Source organism: Monodelphis domestica, chromosome 8 (assembly GCF_027887165.1).
Source record: "Monodelphis domestica isolate mMonDom1 chromosome 8, mMonDom1.pri, whole genome shotgun sequence".
NCBI lineage: Eukaryota > Metazoa > Chordata > Mammalia > Didelphimorphia > Didelphidae > Monodelphis > Monodelphis domestica.
This window is the reverse complement of record NC_077234.1, coordinates 150,209,019-150,226,908: the sequence shown is the minus strand read 5'-3', so window position 1 is coordinate 150,226,908 and position 17,890 is coordinate 150,209,019.

The window sequence follows — 17,890 nt, the reverse complement described above, 5'->3', positions numbered from 1 at the left end:
CCTTCTTTTTTGTCAGTTGATGCCCAATAGATTTGGCTCCACCCTCTCTCTTTCACCTTATGTGTATCTACCTTCCTCATGTATGTTTCTTGCAGACAGCTTATGGTAGGGTATTGTATTCTAATCCACTCTGCTATTCACTTGTGTTTTATGGGTGAGTTCATTCCATTCACATTCAGAGTTATGATTACTAGTTGTGTATTTCCTAGCATTTTGATTTCTGCTCCTGTTCCTGCCTTTTCTACTTTCATTATTTCCTTCTACACCAATGTGTGCTTTTAAATAGTCCCCCTAGTTCCCAACCTTATTTTATTTCCCTTTCTACCCCCTTCCTTTCTTATCCCCCCCTTATTTTCCCTGTAGTCTTTCTAAAATTAACTCCCCACCCCTTCCCTCCCTTGTACTGCTTCCCTCCCCACCAGACCTTTTGTTACCCTTCTACTCCTCTATGGGCTGCAAATCTATTTTCTGCCCCCAATGGATTGGATTGTTTTCCCCTCTTTTAGTCAATTTCAAAGCACTTAAAAGTTGAATATTTCCTGTATCCAACCTCTTTATCCTTCCAGTGTATTGATGTTCTACCCCCACCCACCATGAGCTTCTTTGTTACATATAAATTTATCCCATTTCTTTCTTTTCCCCTTTCTTTTAATATTAACCTATTTTAAACTCAGGTTATATATATATGTATATATATACATATATACATATATATATATATATACTCATGTGTATGTATTTATGCATGCATATAACTATATACCTATTTATGTCTTGTCCTTTCATCCTATACAGTTTGTCTCTGTTCCCTCTAAGTGTACTTCTTTTTGTTGCCCAGGTAATAACAACAGTTTTCATATATATATATATATATATATATATATATATATATATATATATATATATATATATATATATTTGTTTTGTTTTTTCCCCCCTCTTTTTTAATTACCTTTTGATGATTCTCTTGAGTTCTGTGCTTGGACATCAATTTTCTGTTCAGGTCTGGTCTTTTTTTTACGAATTCTTGTAATCCTTCTATTTTGTTGAATGACCATACTTTCCCCTGTAAGAATATAGTCACTTTTGCTGGGTTGTTGATTCTTGGTTGTAGACCTAGTTCCCTTGCTTTCTGGAATATCATATTCCATGCCTTTCTTTTTTTCATTGTGGATGTAGCCAGATCCTGTGTTATCCTCACTGTGGTTCCGTGGTATCTGAATGACTTCATCTTGGCAGCTTGTAATATCTTTTCTTTGGTCTGATATTTCTTGAATTTGGCTATAATATTCCTGGGTGTTGTCAGTTGGGGATTAAATGCAGGAGCTGATCTGTGGATTCTATCAATCTCCACTTTTCCCTTTTGTTCTAGGATATCGGGGCAGTTTTCTTTAATAAGTTCCTGTTGTATAATGTCCAGGCTTTTTCTTTTGTCATGTTCTTATGGTAGACCAATGATTCTTAAATTGTCTCTCCTTGAACAATTTTCTATATCCTCTGTTTTGTGAATAAGATGCTTCATATTTTTCTCAATTTTTTCATTCTTTTGGTTTTGTTTTATAGTGACCTGCTGCCTTGTGAAGTCACTTGATTCTAGTTGTTGTGTTCTGGTTCCTAAAGACTGGATTTCATCCTTGGCTTTTTGGTCATCCTTTTCCTTTTGGTCTGATTTTCTTTGGAGGTTATCTTTCATCCTTTTTACCTCATCTTTCATCTCCTTTTTCTCATCTTTCATCTTCTTCACCTCATCTTTCATCTGCTTTGCCTCATCTTTCATCTCCTTTGCTTCATTTTCTAGCTGGTTGATTTTGGCTTTCAAGACACTATTTGCTTGTTTTAGTTCAAGTGTCTCTGTCTCCAGATGACTTATCTTAGTTTTTAAATTCTTTTCCCAATTGTCTTCAGCCTCTTTTAATTGTGTTTTGAATTGCATTTTGAGTTCTTCCAAAGCCTGTATCCAGTATGCTGGGATTTCTGATTTTTCCTTTGCTGATCCCTCCCCCTCTGTTTCTCCTTCACTCTTTGCTAATTACCTGTGCAGAAGCTGTCTATTGTAATTTCTTTATTCTTTTTATGTTGTTTGCTTGAGTTTACCCCTTCTTTGATCCCCATATTTGTCTGTGCTCTTGCTCCTCTCATTTTTTTTTTTGGTTTTGTGGCAGTCAGTTTCCCCTCTTGGTGCTTTGTCAGATCTCTTGGTACAGTCTCTAGGGGAGGAATGTTAGCTTCCCTGTCCTCTGGAGGCTTTTGATCTGATTAAGTTCAACTGGGTTGGGCTGTATTGCTATGAGGCCGAAGGCTCCTGGAAGGCTGAGCTGCCCAGGCTCTCTCCAGTTCTCTCCAGCTGCTTCTCCACTGTCCACAAGGTTCCCCAGTGCCTTTGCCAGACCAAGGTTCTGGTCCTTGCCGGAAGCCCTGCACTCTGGGGTGGTGGGAGGGGTCTTGGCCTCCATGAGCTCTGAGGAGTCCTGATGGGATTAGGTTCATCTCTATTGGTCTGGTTGTGCCCCAAGGAAAAAACCTCCTGATGAGACTGGAGCCAGATGGAAGGACCCAGCCATGGGCCAGGTCTCTCCCTGGCTTCCTCCCCACTGTCCATGTGGGGCTCTCTGATCCCGGCTCCCCACTGCTCACAAGGTAGACCCTCCAAACTAGCACCTTTGCCTACCCAGATTCTCGCTGATGCTGGGGGCTCAGCTCTCTGGGTTGGGGAGGAGGGGTCCTGGGACCTTCCTTCTGTCTTCCCCTTAGACCCAAATGGTCTTGGATTCCTGCTTTTGGGGGGGTGTAAATTTTGATTTGAGTCCAGAAGGAGAGTTCCCCACCTATGTCCTGTTGTTAAGTTTGAATTTCAGTCCCCTAGGAGCATTCAGTTTGTGATTGGTAAGGAAGGGTTTTCAGAGGTCTGACCTTTTGCTGCTTCTAAGCTGCTTCTAAGCTGACTCCGCCCCCAGGTCTACTCTTAGGATAGTTTTGGCTCTAGATTTTTGTAAAACTATAGTTTGATGATTCCATTAATGTGTTGTTTTTAATATTTAGCATGAAAAACTGTAAGTTTAAATGAAAAGTTTTTTTTTTTAAGAAATAACATGGTAAAAAATAAAACAACACAATTTTCTCCATATGTAGGGATACCCCGTCCCATAAATATGCATAAGATCATGGCAAAAAGAGGTAACAATCAGAGAACACATGCAGATGCTTACCTGTAAGCTAGAAATGTGGCAAAGTTAAACCTCCAGGGTTTTTTGTAATGGTGTCTTCTAGTGGTGCATGTTTCATGCTGGCTGTGATTCTCTCTTTTTTTCGGACATTTGCCCAGTTTTGACTGAAAAGATATTTCTCTACTAACTTTTGTGTCACTGGATGCCATGCGTTATTCATTCTTATTCTGAATGATGCTCTACTAGATGCTATTTTATTCAGTGTGTAGCTGTAAAGCTTAACTTCCCCAGATTTTGTCATTCAGCTCAAGCCCTTCTTTCAGGGGAGAGTAGAGATTTCTAGAACCTTTTACTTTAAAGGTCATAGTTGTCTTCTCATTTAGATAAGGCAGAAATATTTGCTTTGTTTCAGGTTTTGTGTTCCTTTTAAATAATTAACTAAGTTTTTCATTGCAAAAAGAGATTCTTAGAAAAGATATCAAGACCTTAATACCAAAAGTATCCTAACTTCCACATTCAACAATTTCTTTGGCATTATTTTTTATTATGATTGTTTGTATTTTATTTAGGATCCTGAGTCTCTCTACTGGAGACTAGCTTAGGTAGGTTAAAACCAATTTTTTTAATTTGAAATTTTGTGGATCTATTTTATTTTTCCCATTACCTTTATTCCTTACTATATCACTCACTCCTTTCCCTTATTTTCCTTCTCTTCTTTCTCTCTGAAAGAAAAAAAAAATCTTTCATAAAAAAGAAGGAAATATTTAAAGATTAACTAAGACTGATATTATGTATAGTATATTAGACATAAATCCCCTTTTCTTCAAAGAAAGAGAAGTAAGCATTTTCATACATCTCCTTTGGTGCCAAAAGTTGCTCTCATCATTTCATAACATTGTTTCAATTTTTTCATGCGTATTCATGATCTTTCCATTCACATTTCTACATTCATTTTGTATAGTGCTGTCTTTGCTACCTTGCTTACTTTGCTTTCCGTTAATTTGTATTTCAAAAACTTACATCCTATTTATCTCTCGTTTTTAATCTTTGAAGCCTAGATTAAAGTTCATAAATTCACTTAGTTTTTTTTTTCTTGATTTCTCTAGTGCCAGGAACATAGACATTGTTAATCATCTCCTTCATAGAGAACCAATGACAACCCAGGGTGATATTTACTTGGATTTCAGGGAGGCAAAGCTGCCCAAAGCTGTTAGCCTTCTTCTCTCTTACAGTTATCTAATTCAAATGGCAATACAAATTTGTAATAACTGGTGATGGCCCTAGGTGCATCGATGACCTTGATATCTTTGATTTTAGATCAAGGGCTAAGCACTATATAGCACAGGTTTCAGCTTCCTTCATTACTTTGGAGCAAATTGTCTTCACCCTGCCATTCCTTCTGTGGAAAGTTTTCACATGCTTGGCTTAAACATTCCCCTAACTCACTGCTGGGCTTGACACCTATTAGTTATTCTCCATACAGTAAGTTCTTAATATATGCTTGTCAACTAACAGAAGCTATAAAAGAGTTCTAGAGTTTAGCTTTCCTAATATTTCATATAAAGAGGGAGATTTAAAAACAAACAAAAACAAAACTTCCATGGTAATTATTTAATTTTATTATTTCCAAATCCAAAATCAATTCCTTTGCCCAAAGCTCCACAAAAACAAACAAAAAAGGGGACCAAAAAAAAGTTGAATAGTTCTTTTCACAAGGTGATGGACATGGAGATATATATTATATGCTAATATATGTACATTCTATATCATATCACCTGCACTCTTGGGGAGAGGGAAGAGGTGGGAGCTAGATTGGTAGAAGACATAGTTTGCAAAACATCAGAAAAAATATTTAAAAACTAATCTGGAAAAAAAGAAAAATTGTATAAATTTCAAAATTATATTAACCTAAAAGTATTGAGTATTTCTGTCCATGTCACTGTTTTTTAACCAAGTTATTCCATGTGCACTAAGCAGTGTTCCTATCTATTAAAAATCTTCTTTTCTTTAATATAGCTTTAAAAAAAATCCAAATTAACATGATGGGAAAAAAAATCTACCCCTCCCCCAGGAATTTTCTTATAATCCATTTTCTTCAACTAATAGTTTATATTTTTGTTACTTTTAAACCTTTAGTCTAACCATTATCTTTCCCAATCATATCATTTAATTTTCTTTAATTTGTTTAAATTTATCTGTTTCAAAGTACAAGGACATGTCTTGAATTGAATAGTCATATTCAAATTATGCCTGGAGAAATAGAGAAGTGGAAAAAATCAGCAAATAGCCAGGCCAAATTATATTTTGTTGCTAATAAGGTTATATGATTTCTCAGGTATCTTTTAATATACTTACATTTGCTCTGGGTTTTATAACAACCTAGTCAAAATGTCCTTAACAAGTGAATCTATCTAATCTTAAGTAGTTCTTTCTCTTGCCAAAAAATTCTAATTCCTTTCTTCCTGTCATTTCCAAAACTGTATTAAAAATGTTTTGTGTATTTCAGCCAAATTTCTGTATATATCTGGCAATTTCCCCCTGCAGATTCATAACTATCCATGTTAACATTACCTATTACTATTTATTTGTCTCATTGTTCTTTTACTATCTCATTTTATTAAGAAATTATGAATGAAAATGTACATATTTCAATTATTTATACTTCTTTTGTTAAGCTCTGATGATGTTGGAATTCATTTTCTCTCTTCTTATTCATGTTTCCTATCAACTACAATTACATTTTTGTAGTGAAGCTTCCTGCAGCCACAAAACAGTTTTTCCTGGGTGAACCCCTCAGAAGGGAAGTTAGAGATACAGGAACATGGGTGGATAAGGATAAGAGAGAGGGGCCATGAGAAAGAAAGAAAGAAAGAAAGAAAGAAAGAAAGAAAGAAAGAAAGAAAGAAAGAAAGAAAGAAAGAAAGAAAGAAAGAAAGAAAGAAAGAAAGAAAGAAAGAAAGAAAGAAAGAAAGAAAGAAAGAAAGAAAGAAAGAAAGAAAGAAAGAAAGAAAGAAAGAAAGAAAGAAAGAAAGAAAGAAAGACTGGAGAATTTTAGCAAGGCATAAGCTTCATATTGAGAAGGCTCTTGGAATAGAACTCCATAGAAGAGAGCTCTGGTGGTGAAGAGTTTCCTCATGTTCAGGCATATTGATTTTATTGGAGTTTCCAAAAGAAAGAGGGGAAGGGACAAAGGTGCTCTGACAAGTTAGGTCATCATCACAAGATGCATACTGCTGGGTCCTAAAATAATAGATGTAGCTAAAGCCCCAAATGGTCTAAGGCAATTGAGTTTGTCTGATAGCTATGTTAAATGATTGTTGTTGGTAAAACAAAGATACTGAGATACCTGGTCAGTCTTCCTGAGTGTGGTCTCAGGGCTGGGTTGAAATTTGACAATGTTAAGGACTTAGCTGAATCAAGGGCACAGAATTTAACTTGGTAAAAATGAGCACATAGCTCATAAGCGTGGTTTTTGAGTATCCCTAAAAGAAGGTTTAAACATCCCTGGACTTCTACATATAGTTTAATTGTTCATCAAGGGATTTTTATTTTGGATTTTTTCTGGAAGCATACAAAGTCTCATTTATATTCATCTATTACATTTTTCATCCTTTAGACTCATCGATTTGCTTTGATAATTTTAGGTTAATACTTTCAAAAGATTTTAAAGAACCTATTTATTAAAATGTCATACCCTACAACTAGGAGTCTTAAAATACTTAGTTTCAATTATAAGAACTTTCTCAGGACAAAAATTTAAAAAAATTATCCTGATATTTTTATATTGCATTAGCTATAAATTTAACTGACCTGTATCTTCTATTATTATGAGATTTTTACACATTTTATTCCTTAAACACCCTACAGAAATCCTACCTTATAGAAATTTTCTTCTAGTTGTTTTGGAAATATAGGGCTAAGGGCACAACAAAAGGACAAACTTTTTCCTCTGACTATATATGTCCATATACTTTGCCATAAGTGTCCACAATAAATGAAGTAGATAATATTTGTAAAGAATTCATATATGCCCGTCAAATTGTGAAAGTTTAATAATGGTTCTCTTTCCCTTTCTCTCCCTGATATTTATTTTACTTCACTTTTCATGGCCAAATGATCCAAATAATTAATGGTACAATACTGCATCTTTTCTAGTGACAAAGCTGAAAATATGATTCATAAAACAACAGTGAGGGAGGTCTTGAAGGGATGGTAGAATAAATAAGAGAATTATTTTTTTTTCAGGGATGTGAAGTCCCTAATTTGTTTAAAGTGATTTTAATTATATTCTAATTATTTGTGGTGATAAGGTCAGTGTGTTAATATTACTCTGTAATTTGTATTTCACCACTTTTATCAAAAACAACTCAGAGGTTTTTGAAGCTTTTTTGGCTCATTGGAGAAATCCAAACAGTGGACAATAATATAGTCATTTCTGAATCAGCCTGTAATCATATAAAAATATTTCTATACTTACATATCATATACATACATATTAATATGTGTATAAAATCGCATTGTCATATTTCCCAATTTTCAGATCCTCCATACTTCTTCTTAAATACTTATTAACTTGTTGTAGTTCAGTCATTTTAGTCATGACCAACTCTTCATGACTTTATTGGTGGTTTGCCATTTCCACTACAACTAATTTTTACATAAGAGGAACTGAAACAAACAGAGTAATATGTCCAGCATCACACAACTTGTTAGTGACTGAGGATGAATTTCAACTCATGAAGGTTAGTCTTCTTGATTATAACCCCCAGTACTTAGAATCTATAGTTTTTAGGTACTATATCTTAATTTTTTTCTTCTTTATGCTAAATTCCTTTCAATAATATTTGAAGTACTGTGCATAAAGGAAAGCCAAGGATAGAAAGCACTCAATGTTGACCCAATTATGCACAAGATCATATCATTTAAAACTAAGTGATCAAAACATGTATAATTAGATGAAGGAGGAACTCACTAAAGGAGAGAAAATATGATATTAAAAATAACTAAATTTAGGAATATTGTTAAGGATAAAATTAGGATTGTTGGCTGAATATATTATATTAGTGGTCGCCAGGGATTCAATCCCAATAAAATACTCAAGTCAGTTTGGGATTCTTATCATGGTTTAATTACAATAGAAGGAATACATTTAGAAGGAGAAGAGAGAAAGGGGTATAAGTTTTCTCTGGCCTAGCCTAAGCCAAGAGAAGTTCAGGGAACTCAGCCATGAGGCCTCCTCAGAAGATTAAAACTAGGTTGGCTTCCAGCCACTAGGCCTCATCCAAGATGAGGGGCTTCCTCGGAGACTAGTGCCTTTTAGGAGGTCAAGGAAAGGAGGAATCAGCCTAACCACTCACCAAAGTTTCTCAGAGAAGACACCTCATCTAAATCACGATACAGAACCAAAGCCCTCAAGCACGCCAAAATGCTGCCCAGGGCTCCCAAAGCCGCCTCAAACTTCCAAAGAAACCAAGAAGAAAGAGAGAGAGACAGAGAGAGACAGACACACACACACACACACACACACACACACACACACACACACACACAGAGGAAGTCACACCAAATATATAGGCAGTACTTTACTTCACTTCCTGTGTCTCACATGTACTAATGGTAGCTTAAGCTTGACTTAGGACAACCCAGGGGGTCTGTCAGTTGTATCTGATTTGTCACTTGCTAGCACATGCTGGTCATAAACTATCCTCCTCACAGTTAATCCTTAGGTGGGGGTGTATACATTCCTGGTTGCTAGAATTCTAAAGACTAAGCAGGGTGGAATAAATCTAAAATTCATATATATACATATATATATATATATATATATAAAGCAATAGTATTAACTACTGTCTTTACATTGTGGATCCTTAAGGCTTCATGCAACTAACACAAATTAAAATTAGCCATAATTCTTCACTATCATACTCTTATTTTAGAGCAATTATAGCAAAAGTATCACATGTACAACATAGATGGGAACTATTAACCTGAAAATAATACAGAACTACAAAAGTAGTCCGAAAATCTAAGCCTTTAATCAGGAAAGGGATAAGTTCCATATTTGCTCAGAGTCTGGTGCCACAACTTTTACAGGGTCTACACCCTGGACTCTGGGGATATTATCCCTGGGAGTGCTACCTCACTAGATGACAACTCCAAGGAACAAAAGAATTTGGGGACCCTATATACCATTTGGGGAGATCCAGGGGCAGGGAAAGATGATTGACTTTACCATACCTATAAGGAAATGAGAGTGTTCAAACTATACCTGCAGAATACAATCAAGCTTGGGAAAAGAATCATAGCTAGGGGCTAGGGTTCAAGGGAAGGGACTGCTTACCATGGATACTAAAAGGATGGTTCCTGCCCAGGTGCAGGTCTTCTTGGAAAAGTGTCTGTGATACTATAGTGAAGACTACCTAAGACAAAAAGGGTACTTAGCAGATACTTAGCCCCACCTAACTAGGAACTGTAAGCCTGAGATTCCCTTCAGGGTGGATTTCCACAGAACAGGGAAAAAGTACAAACTTTGGGGTCTCCAACTTACAATGTGGTCCTAAAACTTGGAGCTCATCATCTTATGAGGCTACATGTTTGGGGTTTCTAGAATCCATGTTGAAAGAACTTAAAGATAGAAAGAAAATATACATCTCAAAATAGAGTAATCAAACATTTGTCCTCTTCTGCCCTACTATATGCTTTCTCAGGAGAGAAAATCTCTGGTGGAAGATATCAATGCAGGAATATTATTTAAACCATGGCTTCGTTTAATATTAGTTTTGGGAAATGCCAGAGAAGAATCTGGAATCATATTGCCTTTAGGATGGGCAAAATTCGACTATTCTTATGGTTGTTATCTCCCACTCCCTGACTGTTGAAGCATCATTTGAACTATGAGAAAAATTGATATGTCAGTTTCAGTTACAATATAACCATTTACTCAGACTTTTATAATTTCAACTTTAAATATGTGTACCTCTGATCAGAATCTGGCTCTCCCTTCACTTCTGGGGCCAAAATCATGCTGGCATAGGTCTGCATTCCATAATATGGCCATTTCTTTTAGGGGCAAAAATATTTGCCCCTAAAAGTTTTCCTTTACAAGTTGGTCTTCAATCCAAACCCTCTCATTTCTTTCTTTTTTTTTTTAATTCATGCCCTTGACATGCTGGTGGTAGTGAAAGGAGAAAGAAAGAAAGAAAGAAGGTCAGTCAATCATATAGTCAACAGTCTTTCAAAATTCACTTATTATGCCTGTTTACTATGTTCTGGGCAATGTGATAAGCATTGATGATGCAAATATAAGCTAAAACAAAGGCTATTCTTAACCTCCAAAAACTTATATGCTAATAGGGAAGAAAGATACAAATGAAGAGATGAAAATAAGAGGTTAAGAGAAGGAAGGGAATGAAGGAGGATTCTTGGCCCTCTCTAAAAACAGATCTTGTGAGAACTCTCCAGTGGGAGGAGGGAGGAGTAATCCTAGTTAATGAGGAAAGCATAATTTGAAAATAATTTGGGAACTGAAGTCTCAAAAAGCTGGAATGTTTTAGTTATACATCTAAGGTATTTTCTCTGTGACTTTACAAAAGAAAACTGTTTTTTTTTTCAGTCAGGCAGTATCAAATCACACTAGCAAAGGATCCGATATTATCATAAATTTATTACTAGAAAGGTCAGCTAGTCCAAAACTTTAATTTTCTAGTTAAAGAAACCAAGGCCCAGTAACATTATGAAAACTGGCAAGGTCATACTGATGACTTTTAAACTCGATTTCCCTCAATATTTTCAGGTAAATTCACATTATACCTTCACATTTAATTAGTCTCATTCCCCTCCCCCCTTCCTTTGGAGGGTGGCAGAACTGAGATCAAAACTCAAGTCCTCTCACTCAAAATCCTCTTTATTCAACCCTGTCATGCAAGTAATAAAGTGCATGTTGCCTATTGAGGTTTTTCAGAAAACCTTCCCCCCACCCCAAGGAAACAGAGATTGCTACATTATTTTAAAGGTCAACTAGGAGTTTAAATCCCATGTGCCATCCCTTTTCTGTCTTTAACAGACATTTCATATGTTAACTTGGAAATAACACAGAACTACCAAAGTAGTCAGAAAAGCCACTGTTTAATCAGGATAGGGATAAGTTCCATATTTGACCCTTTACTCAGAGTCCGGTGCCACAACTTTTACAGGGTCTACACCCTGGATTCTGGGGATATTATCCCTGGAAGAGCTAACTCACTAGATGACGACTCAAAGGAACAAAAGAATTTGGGGACCCTATGTACCATTTGGGGAGATCCAGGGGCAGGGAAAGATGATTGACTTTACCATACCTACAAGGAAATGGGAGTGTTCAAACTATACCTACAGAAGGTAATCAAGCTTGGGAAAAGAATCATAGCTAGAGACTAGGGTCCAAGGAAAGGGGCTGCTTACAATGGACACTGGTCTCTTATACAATAGGGTCCATTGTTCAGTCTGAAACTGCTAGTCAGAGATTCCCTTCAGGATGGATTCTCACAGGAACAGGGAACAAGTACAAATTCTGGGGTCTCCAATTTACAATCTAGACCTTAAATTTGGGTTTCATGAGATCTTACTAGGCTACAAGTTTAAGGTTTCTAGATTCCATGTTGACACATAATAAAGCATATAATAAGTACTTAGATAAGAGAGATACAAGATAAACTGGGATTTATTTTGAAGCACAGTGCATGACACATAGTAGACATAAAATAAATGTCTTGAAAATGAATAAACAGTTAATAAATAAAGCTGTTGTATCAACAGTATTTAAGTTTCAAATTTCCTCTGCATTCTATTCTTATACCTAGAGACTTGATGAGATAATTACTCTTTTTTCCTTTCATTTTGACTTTTAATTAATACCATCATGTGACTCCTTTATATGATGAAACTTTTCAAGTTATCTTTCTGTTCTCACTCCTTTTTTTATTTACTACCATTCTTCAAGCATTTATAACTTTCTTCATGATTCTATGGAAACACTTCTCCATGATATCCAATGGCATTTTATCATTTTTCATCTTGTATACATTTTAAAACTTGTTTCTTTACTTTATATTTCTTTAACATGACAGTACAGGTACTTTGGGGTTTTTTTGTTTGTTTGTTTGTTTCTGAACGTAAAAGAAAGAAAGAGGAGACATGCATTCATTATGGGAAAAAATAGAAAATAAAGAAATGTAAAACTCCTAATTACAAAACCATACATTTTAAAAATCAAAGGAGAAAAAGCCAAAATCTAAAACAATTTATTAAGAATAAATAACAAATATCTATTTTTAAAGTAGCAAAGTATCAATCTATCTTTCAACAATTTATCAATTGATCTAATTTTTCAAAAGAAGAAATAAAAACTATCAAAATATAACATGTAAAGGGAGAATTCACACAAAATAGAGAGGAAACAAAATTATTAGAAATTCCTTTAGGGCATGAGTATGATTTTGAAATGCAGGGGTAATTCTCAGTTTTGTCATATATGTAATTTTGGGATCACACAATTGAAATCATAATAATAAATTATATATAAGCTGGAGCTGGTCTGCTACTTTTCCCATATACCACATTCCATTTCTTTGTCTGTGCCTATCCTCACCAATAATTGTAATCTAAATCTCATATCTCCTCACATAATAATCCTTATTTTCTTCAAATCATAGCTACGATGTTATCTCTAATAGAAAACCTCTTATAAGTCCCTGAATTATTAATACTTTCAGTTTTTTGAAATTGTTTGGTATTAAATTATATGTTTATGGGGTGGATGGGGTGCTCAGGGAGGAGTAATATCTTTGGTATGGAGGGTGTGTCGTGCCCTCCTAGGGCAGCTCTCCAGGCTCTGACCCCCACCTGACACCCAGCTCTCACTTGTGGCTCCTAGTAGCTGCTAGCATGCAGCAGTGGCCACACCCCGGCCAACGTCTTCCACAGGCCGGCTAAACCTTGTGAGGGTAGCCCTCGGGTCGTCATCAACCCCTGGTGAACTAGGGCTTTGCTCACCCAGCATGTGAAGACTATTTCGGCGGAACAGGCAGAAGAAACCAACAAGAAGGTTCAATGGCTAAGATGTCGATACAGCAAGGCACTGTGGAGTGCTTAGGGCATGTTGGAGCACAAAGGACAACACGGCCATCCAATGCAGCTGAGGAAGTCTCCAGGTGTAACAATTTTTCATGCCACTGGACCCAGGCTTCCAATGCCGAGAGAGTGGGACTATCTCTGTGCATTGACTTTTCCACTTAAATCTTCATGCACAAGTGTCTTTGTGCACAAAAACGCACAAAGACAATTTTCATCCTCGGTTACTGAGAGACTACTATTACTACTACTAGGGTACATAGCCCAGTAGCATATGAGTTTCTTGAGGAAAGAAACTATTAGGTCATCTTCTTTGTATTCCAAAGTCTCAGCATAATGCTGTTCACATAGGAATCAATAATATATGCGTTGTTGCAGTTCTTATTGTGTTGCTAATTACATTGTTTTTATTGTTTGAAAATACATTCAACCATTTTATGCCTGGAATTAAAATGAAAAATAAAAGTTGTCCTCCTTTGCTTTGTTGTGATTCAAATAAGTTCTTTAAGAATTTTGTGTTCTAATTCAGAAATAGAATTTTATGTAATTTAATATTCAATAAATTTAAATATTTTCCTTCCTTATTTCTCCTTCCTTAGAATATTCTCCTTCCTTAGAAAAATTGGTTGTTTGTACATTTTGACATGCAAAGAGTTTTCTATTTTTTTCAAGTATTTATGAGAAACAACAGGTATGGTGGATAACACGTTGACCTCAGAACCAGAAAAAAACATGGTTCAAAACCTGCCTTCGAATAATACTATCTGTGTGACCCTGGGTAAATACTTAATCATGCAGTCCTCTAGACAACTTTAATAGACAATAAATTTCAAAAAACATGCTGAAATGCATTGAGAGATTTCCCTTCTCTCACATTTCTCTATATCAATGAAATTAGAAGTCCAATATTATCATTATTTCAAAATCTGGTCTGCAAAACAAACATTTATATTACTCCTCCTTTAACTCAACCCACCACAATAAGTGGCATAATAGTAGTGTGAATTTTAGTTTTACTTAAACCTGCTTAGTCTTTAGAAATTCTAGCAACCAGGAATGTATACACCACTACTTAAGAATTTAGTGTTGAAGAGGATGACCTATGAATGACATGTACTAACAAATGACAAATAAGAAACAGCTGACAGACCCCTTGGGTTGTCCTAAGTCAAGCTTAAGCTACCATTGGTACATGTGAGACACAGGAAGTGATGTAAAGAACAGTCAATATATTTTGTGTCACTTCCTCTCTCCCACTCTCTCTCACAGAGACATTGGGCTCTTTCAGTGTTGGAAGCTCATGGGGGCATTCTTAGTGTGCCTGGTAAGTGGTTTAGGCTGATTCCTCTTTTTCTTTACCTCCTAACAAGCTATCCTACTAGGAGGTCCCTCATGGCTGCAAGCCAAACTAGATTCAGAAGGCCCCTTGGCCTAGTGCTCTGAACTCCTATTTGGCTTGCCAGAGCAGTTCAATTACCTTTCTCTCTCTCTTCTTTTTAATTTCTTCCTTCTATTGTAATTAAACCACCACAAAAATTCCAACTGACCTGAGTATTTTATTGGGATTTAGTTTTAATCCCTGGTGAACACTAGTGTAATATATTCAGTCAATAACCCCTAATTTTACCCTTAATAGTAGGACCTTAAAACATTGGTCAAGTATTTTTTAAGAAAGAATAACAGATGATGTTTATAGCACTTTAACTACATTCATTCACCTTACCTTCCTCTCTAATTCTGTGAATAATACAAATAATATTCCTCCTATTTTATATGTCATATCTAGTAAAACATGGGTTTGTTTGTTTTTCTATTTCATTTTCCAGTTAGCATCAAGGAAAGATTGAAATATAGGATGGAAAGAGGGTTGGGTAAACTTTTGAGAAAATTGAAGGATTAAGAGGTCTAGAGCTCTGCCAGTGATATTTAAAAAGAATGACAGAAAACTTTCTCATCTAGAATTAAAGAGAACTCTCTTATGGGAGAATTACTGACATGATTCTGACCATTCTGATTGTGACTGTACATTCAGTTTGAATTATTCCCCCACAAGACCAAAGTGTCAGATCGTGAATAAGAATGCAAAATGTTGTGCAGTGTAAAGGTTAAATTTTATGGATCAAGTACCAAAGTTTGGCTATCATCCTGGCTCCCTATAATACTGAGAGTGAAGGTAAAATCAGACCACGGTATGACACTTCCCTATAAAAATAAAAATCTGGTGCTTTTTTCTCTCCTATAGTATGGCAACCACATGATTGGATGGGTACTTCTCAATTGTTTTTTTTTTTAAAGATAGCCTAGATAATTTTTTAAACCACATTTCTCCAAGGCTTTTCAGCAAAGCCTCTTGAATCAGCTGGCTCCTACTGCCTACTCCCACTTCCTGCTATCAGCACTTGCCTCCATTCATCCACTCTTCTCTTGCTTGACCCAGATTGCTTTCCTGATCCCAACCATCCCCAGGCCCAGATCCAGTAACTCTGGCCTCTGAGCCAGATTGCTAATCATCCAAGGCCCAGCCCCAGGACCCAGGCTGCTGGTAGCTGTCCCTTGTGTCTTAGGAATCAAAAACCAGCTGGTAAAAACAGGGGTGATATTTCCTTAGGCTACATTTAGCCTCCACGGGTCAGGGGACCACAGGGGGAGGACAACAAGAAGGAAGAGACTTTTCCAAACAGAAAGTTAATTACAAGCATGGCATATTTCAAAGAATATCTTTTGAGTGCACTGGTCCTTTTATTTATCTCACCTGAAATTCAGGAGAGAATTTCATCTCCCTGCAACTTTTTGGCCCAATTTGAGATTCATAAAACCCATCCTCACTATGGTGGGGCAGCTGAGTGGCTCAGTGGATTGAGACCCAGGCCTAGAGACAGGAGGTCCTGGGTTTTAATCTGGCCTCAGACACTTCTTGGCTGTGTGATCCTGGGCAAGTCACTTGAACCCCATTGCCTACACATTACCAATATTCTGCCTTCTGACAATAGACATCTAAATGGATAAAAAACAAAAAACAATGAATTTTAAAGAGACTGGAGGTTATATGTTTAAGACTTTTCCAACTCCAATGTTTTATAAAAAAATTCTGTATTTTATTGCATTTTGCTGATTGTTTTGTTTAAGATTTAATTTGCCAATGGTGTCTCTAGCTTAACCCAGGACCGCCCAGAGGTCTGTGGCTTTGCACATGTCTGTTAAAGGTCATGTTCTCAAATAATTAAATTTTGATCTATGCTGCAGCCCTTCCTAAATCCTGTTATGACTGAGTAGGGTGGAGATTGTAAGTTCCAAGACCTGGTTCTGTCATTCCAAGTATCTCTATTGTATCAATTCTCAAATCAATCATGACTCAAAGAACTTCCTGTTCTATGCTTAAGCATAGGTCAAAGCCCTTTCCATTGTTCAGCAAAAGGTTTCTGTCCTAAAGTAATCTTAAGTAGGGAGGAGAAGGACCCTCCCATGCCAAGGGGGTTCACATTCCAATAGACTATCAGTAGGAAATTTTTCAAGTATGAAATTTCCCAATGGTGAAATTTCCAATATTTATAAGTCTAAGAAATTTTTAAGGTTTACAAACTGGAAGGAATGCCTACTTTGTCCTCTCAGCCATTGCAATGGTGTAGTAAGTAAGCTAAGCATGGGCATTCTGAATTGGCTAATCAGTCATGGGCACATGGTGTATTTTCTTTATTCCTTGATTTCTAATAATCCTTAACAAACCTCTTAAAATATAATACTTTAATTACTAGAGACTAAAATTTAATTTTTAAAGCAGCCTACACTGGGGTAGGGAGTTTCACAGCTATAAGTATTATTTTTAGTTCAGGGTTGGAGTGAGTTTCAATAATAAATTTCTAAGGAATCATGAAGAAAATCAAGAGGATTATTCAGATTGTAGCCTAGAAAGTAATGCATTTTAATTTTTATTTTTTTTCTACTGACAAATGCATTCATTATAAAGCAGTTTATTTTTCTTTAGAGATATTATTTCTTTCATTTACATTTCTTCTTTTGTCATAATTAATGGTAAGCCAATTAGCAAGCAAAAGTTGGAACTGGTCATAGAGATGTGTCATATTGATTCCTAGTCTTAAGGCCAATATTATATATTACAATCATGTAATTGAACATTTGCTTGTCTGGTGTCTAGTGCTTTTCCTCTGGAAGATATAGTAAGCTATCAAGAAGAGTACCAAAAAGAAAATTCCCTTTTGAAATTAAATTATTACCTTCAAGATGTTTAATTTCTTCAGATGTTATAATAAACTTCTAATTGAACTCATGTCAGCTAACATTTATACATATGAGAAAAGTGAAAAATTTCAAAACGTTTTCATTGATAATTGGGTTTTTGTATCACTAGTTGGAAAATTAACTTCATCCTGCCAAAAATAAATGTTTGTAAGAATACTTACAATTAATAACTGGTCAATTAGAAAAATATTTTTCTTACTCTTTGTAAATTTGACTATAATTCTAAAGTCATATAATTCATTCTACCTAAGTCATACAGGTATTTGGTTTTCCTCATATTCTAAGTAACTTTTTTTGAGGAGTTAAATGAGATAATCTGCAGTATTTTATACAGTGGAAAATGAACAAAGAAGAATTTAAAA